The sequence below is a fragment of the Macaca mulatta genome, chromosome 7 (assembly GCF_049350105.2).
Source record: "Macaca mulatta isolate MMU2019108-1 chromosome 7, T2T-MMU8v2.0, whole genome shotgun sequence".
NCBI lineage: Eukaryota > Metazoa > Chordata > Mammalia > Primates > Cercopithecidae > Macaca > Macaca mulatta.
The window spans coordinates 41,715,041-41,732,922 of record NC_133412.1 but is presented as its reverse complement, the minus strand read 5'-3'; the positions used below and the strand labels follow the sequence as shown (position 1 = coordinate 41,732,922).

General features: G+C 42.1%; 1 protein-coding gene and 1 non-coding gene across 10 annotated transcripts in view; one reads left to right on the top strand and one right to left on the bottom strand.

Moving 5' to 3' along the window:
• Positions 1-17,882, top strand: part of CSNK1G1 (casein kinase 1 gamma 1) — a 224,109-nt gene that overhangs the window by 9,845 nt on the left and 196,382 nt on the right. The window lies entirely within an intron of this gene.
• On the bottom strand, positions 5,674-5,806 carry LOC114680012 (small nucleolar RNA SNORA48). Its single transcript, XR_003732089.1, has one exon. It is a non-coding gene; the product is annotated as a small nucleolar RNA SNORA48 (small nucleolar RNA).

Here is a 17,882-nt window from a genome sequence, read left to right as displayed (position 1 = left end):
ATAGATATACCACAATTTGTTGATCCCTTCACCGTTCGAAGGACATCTTGGTTACTTCTAGTTTTTGATAATGATGAATAAAGCTGGTATAAACATACATGTGTAGGTTTTTCTATCATTAAAAGTTTTCAGCTCTTTTGAGTAAATACCCAGGAGTGTGGTTGTTGGATCGTATAAGACTATTTAATTTGGTAAGAAATTGTCAAACTGTTTTCCAAAGGGGTATACCATTTTGCATTCCCACCAGTAATGAATCATGAGAGTTCCTGTTGTTTCACATCCTCACTAGCATTTGATATTGTCATTTTTTTCTTTTTTTGGATTTTACTCATTATCTCATATATATATAGTAGTATCTCGTTTTAATTTGCAGTTCTCTAAGATGTTGGGCATCTTTTCATATGTTTATTTGACATTTCTATATCTTTTTGGATGAGGTATCTGTTCAGGTCTTTTGCCCATTTTAAAATAAGGTTGTTTGCTTCTTGTTGAGTTTTTTTTTTTTTTTTGGAGACGGAGTCTCGCTCTGCCGCCCAGGCTGGAGTGCAGTGGCCGGATCTCAGCTCACTGCAAGCTCCGCCTCCCAGGTTTACGCCATTCTCCTGCCTCAGCCTCCCCAGTAGCTGGGACTACAGGCGCCCGCCACCTCGCCCGGCTAGTTTTTTGTATTTTTTAGTAGAGACGGGGTTTCACCATGTTAGCCAGGATGGTCTCGATCTCCCGACCTCGTGATCCGCCCGTCTCGGCCTCCCAAAGTGCTGGGATTACAGGCTTGAGCCACCGCGCCCGGCCTTCTTGTTGAGTTTTAAGTGGTCATTGTATATTGTGGATACAAATCCCTTATCAGATATATTTTTTGCAAATATTTTTTCCAGTCTATGGCTTGTCTTTTTATTCTCTTAATAGTACCTTTCATAGTGCAAAAGTTTTTAATTTTAATAAGGTCCAAGTTAACATCTTCTCTTTCATTGTTAGTGCTTTTAGTGTTATATCTAAAAACTCATTTGCAGCCAGGTGTGGTGGCTCACGCCTGTAATCTCAGCACTTTAGGGGGCCAGGGCAGGCCGATCACCTGAGGTCAGGGATTCAAGACCAGCATGGCCAACATGGTGAATCCCCATCTCTACTAAAAATACAAAAATTTGCCGAGTGTGGTGGTGTGCGCCTGTACTCCCAGCTACTCAGGAGCCTGAGGCAGGAGAATCACTTGAACCTGGGAGGCAGAATTTGCAGTGAGCCGAGATCGCACCATTGTACTCCAGTTTGGGCAAAAAGAGCCAACCTATGTCCCAAAATAAACAAATAAATAAAATAAAAACTCATTTCCAAACCCAGGGTCACTTAGGTTTTCTCCTATTTATATTCAAGAATTTTTTTTATAGTTTTGTATTTTACATTTAGTTTTAAGGTTTTTTTTTTTTTGAAAGGCGTAAGGAATATGTGTATATGCATGCACATGGGTGACCAATTATTTTTTTTTAATTTATTTTTTAGTTAGAAAAAAAAAAAAAAAAAAACAGAGATGAGGTCTCACTATATTGCCCAGGCTGGTCTTGAATTCCTGGGCTCAAGTGATCTGCCCACCTTGGCCTCCAAAAGTGCTGGGATTGTAAGTGTGAGCCACTGCATCCAGTCATGACCAATTGGTTTATACAGATTTTTTTCTGCTGGGTGCTGTGGCTCACGCCTGTAATCCCAGCACTTTGGGAGGCCTAGGCGGGTGGATCACAAAGTCAGGAGATCAAGACCGTCCTGGCCAACAAGGTGAAACCCTGTCTCTACTAAAAATACAAAAATTAGCTGGGCGTCGTGGCATGTGCCTGTAGTCCTAGCTACTCGGGAGGCTGAGGCAGGAGAATTGCTTAACCAGGGAGTAGGAGGTTGCTGTGAGCCGAGATCGCACCACTGCACTCCAACCTAGCAACAGAGCGAGACTCCATTTAAAAAAAAAAAAAAAGTTTTTTTTTCTATTCTACAAGGGTTAATAAGGATGTTCTATTTATTTATTTATTTATTTGAGACGGAATCTTGCTCTGTCGCCCAGGCTCGAGTGCAGTGGCGCGATCTCGGCTCACTGCAAGCTCCGCCTCCCAGGTTCACTCCATTCTTCTGCCTCAGCCTCCCGGCTAGCTGGGACTACAGGCGCCCGCCACCGCGCCTGGCTAATTTTTTGTATTTTTGGTAGAGATGGGGTTTCATCGTGTTAGCCAGGATGGTCTTGATCTCCTGACCTCATGATCTGCCCACCTCGGCCTCCCAAAGTGCTAGGATTACAGGGGTGAGCCACCGTGCCCCACCAGGATGTTCTTAAATAAACTAAACCAAATGAAATAATTTGTGGGAGTTGTTTTTAAATGAGAGTTTCCTAACGTTCTCGAATGTAATTAGAAGCATCGTTCAGAGTGTGGTTTTCCCTTTCAAGAAGATTGATTTTAGGTCATTAGGTCTTAATTGACAAGTGCTTAATTATTTCATACATGTATTAGAGTATTAGGAAGTATGAGCTAAATGTGGCACAGTCATGTGACAGTTTCAGGTTGTAAAGGGGCTTGATAGGAGATTTAAATGCAGAATTTTTCTTTTTTTTTTTTTTTTGAGACAGAGTCTCTCTCTGTGGCCCAGGCTGGAGTGCAGTGGCACGATCTTGGCTCACTGCAGGCTCCGCCTCCCGGGATCACGCCGTTCTCCTGCCTCAGCCTCCCGAGTAGCTGGGACTACTGGCGCCTGCCACCACGCCCGGCTAATTTTTTGTACGTTTTTAGTAGAGACGGGGTTTCACCGTGTTAGCCAGGATGGTCTTGATCTCCTGACTTCGTGATCCGCCCGCCTCGGCCTCCCAAAGTGCTGGGATTACAGGCGTGAGCCACCGCACCCGGCCTAAATGCAGAATTTTCAGGCTCTCACTAAGGATAAGAGCCTTTGCCACTTGGGTTTTATTGTAGTGAAGGATTTCAACTATACAGATTTTTGATCACCCTCTCTAGTGTTTGCTGCTGCTTATTACACTTGTTGAAAACTATCCAGAAGCTTGAGCTGGCAAAAACTGAGTAGGAAGCGCTTCCATGGGTACTGCTGTACTTTCCTGAATATTTTCAATTCTGACTCAGGCTGAGAATCTTGATTCTAAAAGCAATAGAATGCTGTCCTGAGACATTTTATTCTGATGTAGCCTAAGTACGAATTGTTAGCTAGAATCTTCTTTCACTTGGTTTTATAACTGTCCTGTCCTGTATTTCTAGAACAGCTTCTATTTTCTAAAACATTTTAACCTTAATTGGTATCATGACATCTAAATATTCTGGTCATCTAGGGTATGATGCAAGAAATGTTTAATAACTCTTTGGTGAGTTTTGTTTGCTTTTTCACCTAGTTAAATAAGTCAACTCAAGGAACTGTCTGTGTGAAAGCACTTAGATTCTCCAGAGATACATTATCTCCAAATCAATCACTATGAAAGCTCACTTTGTCTTTAATGGGATCCATCTGGTTAATGCTGTGTTTCTTGAGTTTCATAGATTATGAAATCATAAAGCTAAAAGAAAATATGGAGATGGTCTAGTTAGACCCTTTCATTTTACAGCTGAGACTACTTAAGTGCAGAGAGGCTAAGTGACTTGCTCAAGATTGTACAGCTAATTAATGAGTCACACTGGAATTCAGGCCTCCTGACTCCCAGTGTAGTCTTATTTCTGATATAACTGTGCTAATTTTTTCATTGCAGTTAGTGAACAAATTATGGATTTGTAAGAAGTAAATTTTCCAGGAGGTTTAAGTGGACTTAAATTAAGTGTTTCTTACAATTTAAATGTGTGTGTTTCTTTCAGGTACCAGGTGTCACTGGATTTTTATAAGTAAATTTGTTATGTTTCACATTCCAGGTAGAAATCAGCCAATTTAAAAATAATGGTGAAGTTATTATAGCCTATATTTAATGAGCACACATTTGGCTGCATTAAAATGAATCTTAATGTATGCTTTGCACAGTGGAGATAATCTGTTAATATTTAATGCCGTAAAGTAACAATAGAATTCTACTTTCATGTGGTGTATTTATAAAACTAGAGTAGAGTGTTATGTAAAAACTAAAAGTACAGATTAATTTAATATGCATCTGGTGAATTCAGGGCTTGAAGGATGCACATCTGTTGAGAAAACAAATCATAGAACTATTCAGAGTTTCAGCATCTTTTAATATATGTACTTTGATTCTGTTTTAACTGTTTTGAAACAGTCTTTAATGGATTTAGAAAAGGCCATTTGCTCTAAGGAAGCAACTGTGAAGCCACTTACAATGCTATTATTCATTTTATTATTTTTTAAAGCATTTTTATACATTACTATTTTTCTTTCCAGTTTATTTATTGGGGAAGGAGGGGGCTAAATGACTCACCTAACAAAATGAGTTTGTTGCAGAACCATATTTAAAAAGAAAAATATAATTTGCTGAATTCAATAGATTAGAAATATTTTCAGTCTTTGTTAAAATAATACGCCAAAAAATATTTTAAGGCTCTGAATTCTAATTTAAACTCACAATCAGTGAAGAAATAATCAGTTTCTACTGTGTATTCATCACCATGCTAGAGCTGTAGTAATATAGAAATTGAAGATATAGACTAATGTATAGAAGATATATAGTCTATATCTTCAGTTTCAAGTTGAAAGAAACAAGACTTACAATGAAAGGTAGAGAATAACACAGATATGTAATGAAGCAAAAACTTGATCTAATCTGTCAACATTACAGTAATTTACAGGGGAGAAAATCCAGTGAGTATTCACAATTCTGAGAGGAAGGAGATTAAAGTTTAAGTAGTGGATCTCAACTCTGACTGCTCATTAGAATCACTTGGGAAAACTTAATCAAAAATCAGATGAATCAGAATCTTGGGTGAGGTGCACCTGCAGTTTTTAAAAGCTTTCCCAGATGTTTGTAATGTGCAGGCAGTGTTAAGAATTACAGGCTTAAAGGCTGGGTTTGATTTGGAAAAGCAAGAAAGTGTGCTAGGCCAGTGCAGGGTGGGAGAATTGGCCACAGTCTATGAAAAGATTGATCCGGTCAAAGCAGTGTGTGCTAGGTGGGGAGGAAGGAGAAATAAGCCTACAGAGGCAGAATGGGGTCTATTTTAGAAGAGTACTTTTCTTTCTGTCTTTTTTTTGTGTGTGTGAGACGAAGTTTCGCTCTTGTTGCCCAGGCTGGAGTGCAATGGCACAATCTCAGCTCACCACAACCTCCGCCTCCCAGGTTCAAGCGATTCTCCTGCCTTGGCCTCCCAAGTAGCTGGGATTACAGGCATGCGCCACTACGCCCGGCTGATTTTGTATTTTTAGTAGGAATGGGGTTTCTTCATGTTGGTCAGGCTGGTCACGATAGAAGAGTGCTTTTCAAAATGTGGTTTCTTGACTAGCAGCAGCAGCAACTGCGTCTCCTGGAAATTTATTATAAATGCAGATTTTAAGGCCCTGCTCCCATACCTACTGAACTGGGAACTCTGGACAGCAATCTGTATTTTAACAAGCATGCCAGATGATTCTGATGTACACTGAAAGTTTGGAAACTGCTGTTAAGAGAGGATAATGAAAGTTAGACAGAGTAAATTAGATTTGATGTGCTAGTAAGCAGGGATCCATAGAAGATTTTTAATTTTTATTTTTTAATCATTTACTTATTTTCCATGTATCCAAGGCACGAACCAGCCATGGGCACAGACCAAGAGCCAAGCTGGGATAAACAAGGGTTGCTTTGTCCCTGGATGACATGAGATGGTCATCACCACATTAAAGGTTCTTAAGCTAGAGAGTAACAGGAGGTATTTGTATGTATTCAAGGTATATCTGATGGTGATCTGCACAATACTTTGGATTACTAAAAGACATGAATGGAGTGGGCTGGTTGAGGAAATGCAGACATAATCTAGTGGACGTAATCTAGCAGCAGTAAAGGCCTGTTCTAGGGAAGTAGTAGTGAGAAAACATAATAATAGCGATAGCAATTTATTTCGAGTTTACATAACAAGTGGTATGTTAAATGCATTTTATTCTCACAGCGAGCCACTGAAGTGTGGCTATGAATACAGTTTTGCAGATCAGCAAATGATGCAGAGAAAGGAAGGTTACTTCTGAAGTTCACACTGCTGGTATATGGTGGAGCCAGGATGTGAAGCTTAAGAATCTCTGCCTCTAAAGCCTCTTGAAGAAACAGCTAATAATATCTGGAGAGCCATGAGAAAAAGGAAAAGACTTGAGTCTGAAAAGTTTTAATCCTACTTGACAGAGAGCAAGGGGATGTCACTGTCGGAAGGGAAATAGTGCATACAGTGGGTAACGAGGGAAGTCATTTAGCTGGTTGGGAACAAACCATCTTGTAAAAGTGACCATGAGGAATAACCAATGGAAATTTTTGTATAGTACTTTTTCAGTATAAAGTTCGAAGTAACTTTCAATAGTTGAGTTTATAGGTTTTGTTTGTTCTTGCTCATGCTGACTAAATTAGAAGAGTCACCTCATCCCGCTTTTAAAAAGTGTCTTTTAGATTTTGGAGTAAATAGTCTGTGAGTAAATCATGCCCAAGAAGCTTACTGTAATACCACTTTTTCCTCTCTAAGTCTTAAGACAGTTTAAGCCGAGTGTGGTGGCTTATGGAGGATCACTTGAGGCCAGGAGTTCAAGACCAGCTTGGGCAACATAGCAAGACTCTGTCTCTATAAAAAATTAAAAAAATTAGCTGGGTGTCATGGCACAAGCTGGTAGTCTCAGCTACTCAAGAGACTGAGGCAAGGGGATTGCTTGAGCCCAGGACTTTGAGGCTGCAGTGAGATCTGATCATGCCACTGCACTCCATCCTGAGTGACAGGGCAAAACCCTGTCTCTGAAACCAACCAACAAACCAACCAACAAAATAAATAAATGACAGTTTAATAAATATTTCAGGCCAAGCACTATAGCTCACGCCTGTAATCCCAGCACTTTGGGAGACCGAAGCTGGTGGATCACGAGATCAGGAGATCGAAAGCATCCTGGCCAACATGGTGAAACCCCGGCTCTACTAAAAATATAAAAATCAGCTGGACGTGGTGGTGTATGCCTGTAATCCTAGGTACTCAGGAGGCTGAGGCAGGAGAATCACTTGAACTGGGGAGTCAGAGGTTGCAGTGAGCCGGGATTGCGCCACTGCACTCCAGCCTGGCGACAGAGACTCCGTCTCAAAAAGAAAAAAAAAAATTCAGTGTATTTTGTTTTAATTGGGAGGTGATAAGTGGTAAAATACTTCATGTTTGGGTAATTGCTTTTGTAAGATGCTATCAGAGCATCCTCTTATTTACTGAGGTAAAATTTATATAACAGAAAATTAACCATTGTAAAGTGCACGATTTAGTGGCATTTGGTACATTTTCAATGTTGTACAACCATAAACTCTCTCCAAAATACTTTCATCATCCCAAAGGAAACTTTATTTATTTATTTATTTATTTATTTATTTATTTATTTATTCTCAGTGGCACGATCTCAGCTCACTGCATCTTCTGCCTCCCAGGTTCAAACAATTTTCCTGCCTCAGCCTCCCAAGTTGCCGGGATTACAGGTGCCCGCCACCTAACCTGGCTAAGTTTTGTGTTTTTAGTAGAGGCGAGGTTTCACCATGTTGGCCAGGCTGGTCTTGAACTCCTGACCTCAGGTGATCTGCCCACCTTGGCCTCCCAAAGTGTTGGGATTACAAGTGTGAGTCACCGCACTTGGCCAAAACTTCATACCTATTAAGCAGTTACTCTCTGCTCCTCCCTCCCTGAAACTCCTGCAAAACACTAATCTGATTTCTTTCTGTGTGGGTTTACTCATTCTTTGTATTTCACAGAAGTGGAGTCATATAATATGTGACTTTTTGTGTATATTTCTTTAATTTAGCTTTATGTTTTCTGGGTTCATCCATGTTGTAGCATGTGTAAGTACTTCATTTTAAAAATATATCCTCTGGGATAAGTAATCTCAAAAGTACTTTTTTTTTTTTTTTTTTTTGAGACGGAGTCTTGCATTGTTGCTCTGGCTGGAGGGCAATGGCTCCATCTCGGCTCATTGCAACCTCTGCCTCCCGGGTTCAAGCGATTCTCCTGCCTCAGCCTCCCGAATAGCTGGGATTACAGGTGCCTGCCACAACACCCGGCTAGTTTTTTGTATTTTTATTAGAGACGGGGTTTCACTATGCTGGCCAGGCTGGTCTCGAACTCCTAACCTTGTGGTCCACCCGCCTTGGCCTCCCAAAGTGCTGGGATTATAGGTGTGAGCCACTATGCCCAGCCAGTACTTCATTTTTTTAATGGCTGAATAATATTTCATTGTGTGGCTATACTATATTTACCTATTCTTAGACATTTTGGTTTTTCCATCTTTTGGCATTGTGAATAGTGCTGCTATGAACACTGATGTACAAGTTTTTGTTTGAATACCTTTTTTCAGTTGTTTTGGATATGTACCTGGGTTGTGCAGTATTTCTTTTACCTTTTATTTTTAAAGGAACTGCCAAATTGTTTTCAACCCTGGGTGTACCAAATTACACTCCCACCAGCAGTGTAGAGGGTTCTAATTTCATCCTTTTTTTTTTTCTGAGACAGAGTCATGCTCTGTTGCCCTGGAGTGCAGTGGTGTGATCTCAGCTCACTACAACCTCCACCTTCCAGCTTCGAGTGATTCTTGTGCCTCAGATTCCTGAGTAGCTAACAGGCGCACGCCACCATGCCTGGCCTTTTTTTTTTTTTTTTTTGAGACGGAGTCTCACTCTGTAGCCCAGACTGGAGTGCATGGCGTGGTCTTGGTTCCCTTCAATCTCCGCCTCCTGGGTTTAAGCAGCTCCCCTGCCTCAGCCTCCTGAGTAGCTAGGACTACAGGTACGTGCCACCATGCCTGGCTAATTTTTGTATTTTTAGTAGAGATGGGGTTTCAGTATGTTGGCCAGGCTAGTCTCGAACTCCTGACCTTGTGATCTGCCTGCCTTGGCCTCTCAAAGTGCTGGGATTACAGATGTGAGTGAGCACACCCAGCTGCCTGGCTAATTCTTTGTATTTTTAGTAGAGGTGGGGTTTCATCATGTTGATCAGGCTAGTCTCGAACTTCTGACCTCAAATTATCCACCTGCCTCAGCCTCTCGAAGTGCAGGCCACTGCGCCTGGCCTAATTTCTCCATGCCCTCAGCAACATTTGTTATTTATTTATTTATTTATTTGTTTGTTTATTTATTGAGATGGAGTTTTGCTCTTATTGCCCAGGCTGGAGTGCAATGGCGTGATCTTGGCTCACTGCAACCTTTGCCTCCCGGGTTCAAGCAGTTCTCCTGCCTCAGCCTCCCAAGTAGCTGGGATTACAGGCGCATGCCACCACACCCGACCGATTTTTTGTATTTTTAATAGAGACGGGGTTTCACCATGTTGGCCAGGATGGTCTTGAACTCTTGACCTCAGGTGATCCACTCACCTTGGCCTCCTCCAGTGCTGGGATTACAGGCATGAGTCACTGCGCCCAACCTTATTTATTTATTTGAGACAAGGTCTCACTCTGTAGCCTAGGCTGGAGTTCAGTGGTGTGATCTCGGCTCACTGCAGCCTCTGCCTCCCAGGCTCAAGCTATTCTCCCAGCTTAGCCTCCTGAGTAGCTGGGACTACAGACATGTGCTACCACACCTGGCTGATTTTTTGTGTTTTTGGCGGTGATGGGGTTTCACCGTGTTGCCTAGGGTGGTCTCAAACTCCTTGGCTCAAGTGATCTGTCCTCAGCCTCCTAAAGTGCTGGGATCACAGGTGAGCCACTACACCCAGCCTTATTTTTATTTTTAGTTATAGCCAACCTAATGGGTGTGAAGTGGTCTCTCATTGTAAATTTTTTTTTTTTTTTTTTTTTTGAGACGGAGTCTCGCTCTGCCGCCCAGGCTGGAGTGCAGTGGCCCGATCTCAGCTCACTGCAAGCTCCGCCTCCCGGGTTCACGCCATTCTCCTGCCTCAGCCTCCCGAGTAGCTGGGACTACAGGCGCCCACCACCTCGTCCAGCTAGTTTGTATGTATTTTTTAGTAGAGACGGGGTTTCACCGTATTAGCCAGGATGGTCTCGATCTCCTGACCTCGTGATCTGCCCGTCTCGGCCTCCCAAAGTGCTGGGATTACAGGCTTGAGCCACCGCGCCCGGCCTCTCATTGTAATTTTTTTTTTTTTTTTTTTTGAGACGGAGTCTCGCTGTGTCTCCCAGGCTGGAGTGCAGTGGCGTGATCTCGGCTCACTGCAAGCTCCGCCTCCCGGGTTCACGCCATTCTGCCACCTCAGCCTCCCAAGTAGCTGAGACTACAGGCGCCCGCCACCACGCCCGGCTAGTTTTTTGTATTTTTAGTAGAGACGGGGTTTCACCATGTTAGCCAGGATAGTCTCGATCTCCTGACCTCGTGATCCACCCGCCTCGGCCTCCCAAAGTGCTGGGATTACAGGCTTGAGCCACCGCGCCCGGCCTCTCATTGTAATTTTGATTTACATTTCCCTAATTACTATATGTTAGTAACAGCTGGGCGCAGTGGCTCACGCCTGTAATCCCAGCACTTTGGGAGGCCAAGGTAGGCAGATCACGATGTCAGGAGTTCGAGACTAGCCTGGCCAATATGGTGAAACCTGGTCTGTACTAAAAATACAAAAAATTAGCTGGGCGTGGTGGTGCGTGCCTGTAGTCTCAGCTACTCAGGAGGCTGAGGCAGGAGAATTGCTTGAACCCTAGAGATGGAGATTGCAGTTAGCCGAGATTGTGCCACTGCACTCAGGCCTGGGTGATGAAAAACAAAAAAAAAAAAGTTAGTATCGTTTCTTGTGCTTATTAGCCACATACATATATACACATATATATTTGGTGAAAAATCTATTCAAGTTTTTTGCTCATTTTTTATAGCAAGTTTTTAGTTTGTTTATAACTTATCAGATTTCACATTTTAAGTAGATATTTATTTATTTATTTTGAGATGGAGTCTCGCCGTGTCTCCCAGGCTGGAGTGCAATGGCACCATCTTGGCTCACTGCAACCTCCACCTCCTGGGTTCAAGCGACTCTCCTACCTCAGCCTCCCAAGTAGCTGGGATTACAGGTGCACGCCACCACACCCAGCTAAATTTTTGTATCTTTAGTAGAGATTCGGTTTCACCATGTTGGCCAGGCTGGTCTTGCACTCCCGAGCTCATGATCTGCCCACCTCAGCCTCCCAAGGTGCTGGAATTACAGGCGTGAGCCACCGTGCCTGGCTGAAGTAGACATTTATTAAATGTAACTCTCTGCCTTTAATTTCCATATTTTCTAAATGATTACTGCATAGATTCACAGAACAATTCCTTTTCTTTCTGTGCTTGCTTTAAAAAAATTATGGTAACCTGGGCGGGTGCAGTGGCTCATGCCTGTAATCCCAGCACTTCGGGAGGCCGAGGTGGGCGGATCATGAGGTCAGGAGATTGAGACCACCCTGGTTAACAAGGTGAAACCCTGTCACTACTAAAAATACAAAAAATTAACCAGGCATGGTGGCATGCGCCTGTGTTCCCAGCTACTTGGGAGGCTGAGGCAGGAGAATCGCTTGAACCCGGGAGGCGGAGGTTGCAGTGAGCCGAGATTGCACCACTGCACTCCAGCCTGGGCGACAGAGCGAGACTGTCTCAAAAAAAACAAACCAAAAACCAAAAAACAACAAAAAAATTACGGTAAGCTATAAATAACATAAAATGTACCATTTTAACAGTTTTTAATACCACAGAACTGTACGATTAAGTACATTCACATTGTGCGGCTATCACTACCATTTATCTCCAGAACGTATTCGTCTCCCCCAACTGCAACTCTGTTGAACGTGAGTGTAGAAATAACTTTTTGAGCCCCTGCTTTCATTTCTTTTGAGTATATACCCAGAAGTGGAATTGATGGATCATATGGCAAATTTATGTTTAATTTTTTGAGTAATCATCATACCATTTCTTGTTTTATAAGCGTTTATTCCATTATGTTTACCTAATGTATTGTTCTTTTTCTTTTTCTTTTTTTTTTTTTTGAGACAGAGTCTTCCTCTGTCGCCCAAGCTGGAGTGCAGTGGTACGATCTCCCTCCCAGTTCAAGTGATCCTCGCACCTCAACCCCCACAACTAGTTGGGACTACAGGCATGTGCAACCACACCCAGCTAAATTTTTTTGTATTTTTAGTAAAGACAGGGTTTCACCATCTTGGTCAGGCTGGTCTTGCACTCCTGACCTCAAATGGTCTGTCCGTTTCGGCCTCACATATTGCCGTGATTACAGGTGTGAGCCACCGCACCCGGCTGTATTATTTTTCTGTAGTTTACTTATGTTATTTACATTATTTATACAAACTGTGATATTAGAGAAAGCTAGATTTAAAGTTATTTCCCTGTTAACTGTTTTTATAGACTGTGAATACTAGGTGTTTACTTAGGTAAGAACTTTAAGATTAAATTTTTTTTTTTTTTTTTTTTGGCTCACAACTCAGGATTTAGCTGTTTTCATTAAATCGAGAATATTACATGCCTTAGTTATCAAAAATTACACAAACAGCCAGGTGCAGTTGCTCACGTCTGTAATCCCAGCACTTTGGGAAATGAAAGCAGGAGATTGCTTGGGCCCAGTAGTTTGGGGCCAGTCTGGGTAACATAGTGAGACCCCACCTTTACAAAAAATTTTAAAAATTAGGCCGGGTGCAGTGGCTAACGCCTGTAATCCCAACCCTTTGGGAGTCTGAGGCAGGTGGGTCACATGAGACCAGCGTGAGTAATATGGCAAAACCTCATCTCTACCAAAAATACAAAAATTAGCCAGGCGTGGTGATGCACGTCTGTAATCCCAGCTACTTGGGAGATTGAGGCATGAGAATCGCTTCAACCTGGGAGATAGAGATCGCAGTGAGCTGAGATCACACACTACACTCCAGCCTGGGCAACAGATCAAGACTCTGTTTCAAAAAAAAAGAAAAAATAAATAAAATATTAGCTTGGCATGGTGGCACATGCCTGTAGTCCCAGCTATTCAAGGAGGCTGAGGTGAGAGGATTGCTTGAGCCCAGGAGGTTAAGCCTGCAGTGAGCCGTGATCATGCCACTGCACTCCAGCTTGAGTGACAGAGTGAGATCCTGTCTCAAAAGCAAAATAACAATAATACTGGGACAGGCCTGTAATCCCAGTAGTTTGGGAGGCTGAGGTGGGCGGATCACGAGGTCAAGAGTTCAAGACCAGCCTGGCCAACATGGTGAAACCCCATCTCTACGAAGAATACAAAGATTAGCCAGGCGTGGTGACACGTGCCTGTGATCCTAGCTACTCAGGAAGCTGAGGCAGGAGAATCGCTCGAACCTGGGAGGTGGAGGCTGCAGTGAGCTGAGAGAGCGCCACTGTACTCCAGCCTGGGCAGCAGAACAAGACTCTGTCTCGAGAAAAAAAGAAATAATGATACTACACAAAGATTACTCAGTTTTGAGTTGGGTTTATGGTTTTATAATGTTCATGCCAAACCTCATCATCATAAAATACCTAGCAGAGATAAATATGAAACTGTTTGATCAGTAAATTTAGACAAAAGTGTTTGCTGACAATTCTGAAGACATTTGAAATTTTATTTAACCAATAATTTTAAAGCCAGTGTTTTTATTAAAAACTTATGTCTTGTGAACTTGAAAATCATTTGAGCTTATATACTTAATTTACAAGTACTCCTTTACTGGTAAGACAGTTTGGTACCTTGTGACCAAAACACATAACAACATACATGTATATATACGTACATACGTACATATACACAAAGATACTATAGCTGTTGCTTCAGAACTCTATCCCTGAGATATAAATACAAACTTACGAGCTTACAAAAAAAAATGTTGGATCCAAACAGTGGTTTTTATCTCAGCATCAGCAGAAAAATAACAGCAGATCTAAAGCAGGCAGTAAAGAAAATAGAAAAATATGCTGGGTGGCTCATGCCTGTAATCACAGCACTTTGGGAGGCTAAGGTGGGTGGATCCCTTGAGCCCAGGAGTTTGAGACCAGCCTTGGCAACATGGTGAAACCCCGTCACTACAAAAAAAACCACAAAAATTAGCCATGTGTGGTGATGCATGCCTGTAGTCCCATCTACTCAGGAAGCTGAGTGAGAGGGTCCCCAGATCCTGGGTAGTGGAAGTTGTGGTGAGCCAAGATGGCACCACTGCACCCCAGCCTGGGTGACAGATTGATACCCTGTTTCAGAAAAAGAAAAAGACAACTTAGGAGCTCTGTAGTTGCAGGTTGACCTTTGGACTCTGAGTTTTCTTTTCTTTTTCTCTCTCTCTTTTTTTTTTTTTGAGTTGGAGTCTCACTGTGACTTAACTTTTGTATGCAGTGAAGATAAAGGTCCAAGGCCGGTGTGGTGGCTCATGCCTGTAATCCTAGTACTTTGGTAGGCCAAGGCGGGCAGATCACTTGAGGTCAGGAGGTTGAGACCAGCATAACAATATGGCAAAACTCCGTCCCTACTAAAAACACAAAACTTAGTTGGGCATGGTTGCATTCACCTGTAATCCTAGCTACTCGGGAGGTTGAGGAACGAAAGTCACTTGAACCAGAGGTGGAGGTTGTAGTGAGCCAAGACTGCACCACTGCACTCCAGCCTAGGCAACAGAGTAAGACTGTCTCAAAAAAAAAGATAGAAGTCAATTTTTTTTTCATGTGGGTTTCCATTTGTTGAAGAGACCATTCTTTCCCTGATGAATGCTCTTGACACCCTTGTTGAAAATCATTTGATCATAGATGTATGGGTTTCCTTCTGGACACTCAGTTCTGTTTCATTGATCTGTATGTCTGTCCTTTTGCCAGCACCAGACAATTGCAATTATTATAGCTTTGTAGTAATTTTGAAATCAGGAAGTGAATCTTCCAATTTTATTTTTCTTTTTGAAGATTGTTTTGGCTGATAAAATTTTATACTTATTGCCCTGTCGTTTGCAGTATTCATTGACAAGGAATTTATTTACATTTTCAAATGACATTGTACTTTATGGGTTTGTGTGGGTACCCTTTAACTGGATACCCAGTTTCTTCCTCCCGTCCGTTATGATGTTTTTGTGATTCATTTCGCTTACCTACAACCTGTAATCATCCAATACATTGCTATTATTTTGAAGAAATTGTTACCTAAACAATTTAGACTAATAAAAGTAAGATTTGATTGTACCTTCATTTCTTCCTTCTCTTTTTTTTTTTTTTTTTTTTTTTTTGAGACGGAGTTTTGCTCTGTCGCCCAGGCTGGAGTGCAGTGGCCGGATCTCAGCTCACTGCAAGCTCCGCCTCCTGGATTTACGCCATTCTCCTGCCTCAGCCTCCTGAGTAACTGGGACTACAGGCGCCCATCACCTTGCCCGGCTAGTTTTTTGTATTTTTTAGTAGAGACAGGGTTTCACCGTGTTAGCCAGGATGGTCTCGATCTCCTGACCTCGTGATCCGCCCGTCTCGGCCTCCCAAAGTGCTGGGATTACAGGCTTGAGCCACCGTGCCCGGCCCAAATTTTTTATCTATACTTTCTTCCTCTCTGAAGAACTTCCTTTGACATTTCTTGTAAGGCAGGTCTACTGGCAACAAATTCTCACAGTTCTTGTTTATCTGAGAAGGTCTTTATTTCTTCTTCACTTTTGAAGGATAATGCCATCGGATACCAAATTCTAGTTTGGTGGGTTTTTTTCTTTCTTTCAACACTTTATTTGTTTTATTTTTTTTGAGACAGAGTCTCACTCTGTCCCCGGAGGCATGAGTGCAGTGGCGTGACCTTAGCACACTGCAACTTCTACCTCCCGAGTTCAAGCGATTTTCCTGCCTCAGCCTCTCGAGTAGCTGGGATTACAGCCACCCACCACCATGCCTGGCTAATTTTTGTATTTTTAGTGGAGATGGAGTTTCTCCATGTTGACCCAGCTGGTCTCGAACTCCTGGACTCAAGTGACCCACCTATCTAGGCCTCCCAAAGTGCTGGGATTACAAGCATGAGCCACCGTGCCTGGCCATCTTTCATCAGTTTAAATAGTTAATTCCACTGTCTTCTTGCTTGTAGGTTTTGTGAAAAAAAATAAGGTCTCTAGCAGTAGGCTTTTGCTCCTGGGCTTTTTTTTTTCCTGGAAAGCTTTGATTCTTTGTATCTGCTTCTCTCTCCAGCTTATAGGGCAGTGGCTTGCCCTGTGACCTAAGTTCTCTGATGGACCTGAGAGGGTTCTTGTTTTTCAGATTTTTCATTTTTGTTTGTTTATTTTCCTTGTGAGGATGGTATTGACAGCTTCTAAGCCCTTTACATCTTGGAGCAGAAGTCTCCATATGAATTTTAGGAACAGCTTTTCCATTTCTGCAACAAAGACCATTGAGATTTTGAAAGGGATTGCACTGAATCTGTGGACCAGTTTGTGTAATATTGCTGTCATAACAATACTGTTTCACCCAATCCATGAACATAGGGCGTCTTTTTTTTTTTTTTTTTTTTTGAGACGGCGTCTCGCTCTGTAGCCCAGGCTGGAGTGCAGTGGCCGGATCTCAGCTCACTGCAAGCTCCGCCTCCCGGGTTCACGCCATTCTCCGGCCTCAGCCTCCCGAGTAGCTGGGACTACAGGCACTGCCACCTCGCCCGGCTATTTTTTGTATTTCTTAGTAGAGACGGGGTTTCACCGTGTTAGCCAGGATGGTCTCGATCTCCTGACCTCGTGATCCGCCCATCTCGGCCTCCCAAAGTGCTGGGATTACAGGCTTGAGCCACCGCGCCCGGCCGGGCGTCTTTTTATCATGTAATTTCTTTCACCAATGTTTGCTAGTTTTCAGTGTACAACTCTTATCCCTCCTTGGATAAATTTATTTCTAAGTATGTGGGCAGGATGTGGTGCTTTATACGTGTAATGTTATTCTTTTTGATGCTATTGTAAATGGAATTGTTTTGGTTTCATTTTCAGATTGTACATTACTAGTATATATGAAGATACACACAGACATAAAATTGATTCTGTACTGAATTTATATATTAGCTCTAATAGCTCGTGTGTGCGTATTTAGGTTTTCCATATATAGGATGTAGTCATCTGCAAATAGAGAATTTTAGTGTTTCCTTTCCAATATGGATGGCTGTTAAATCTTTTTCTTCCCTAATTGCTCTGACTAGAACTTGCATTACAGTGTGGAATAGAAATGGCAAAAGAAGGCATCTTGTTTTGTTCCTGATCTTAAGAGGAAAGCTTTCAGTCTTTCAGGATTAAGTATAATGTTAACAGTGTGTTTTTTATGAAATCTTTTTGTCATGTTGAAGAAGTTCCTTTCTATATATAGTTTGAGTGATTTTACAGGAAAGGGTATTGGATTTCGTCAAATGCTTTTTTCTTTTTGCATCAATTGAGATGGCCATATGATTATGATTTTTCTCCTTCATTCAATTAGTGTAGTGGGCCAGGTACAGTGGCTCACACTTGTAAGGCCAAGGCAGGAGGATCACTCGAGCCCAGGAGTTTGAGACCAGCTTGGGCAGCAAGGGGAGACCCCATCTCATTAAAAAACAAAAACAAAAAAACCCAGTATTACTTGATTTTCATAAAGTGAGCCACCCTGGCATCCCTGGGATAATTCCCAGTTTGTTGTAATATATAATCCTCTTAATATACGGCTGGATTAGATTTGCTAGTAGTTTGTTTAGGATCTTTTACATCTGTGTTTGTAAGGCATATTCTGTCTATAATTTTCTTGTGATATTTTTGCCTGATAGTAAGGTATCCTGCCTTCATAGAGTGAGTTAGTATTCTCGCCTCTCTTTTTTTTTTTTTAAATACTTTAAGTTCTAGGGTACATGTGCACAATGTGCAGGTTTGATACATAGGTATACATGTGC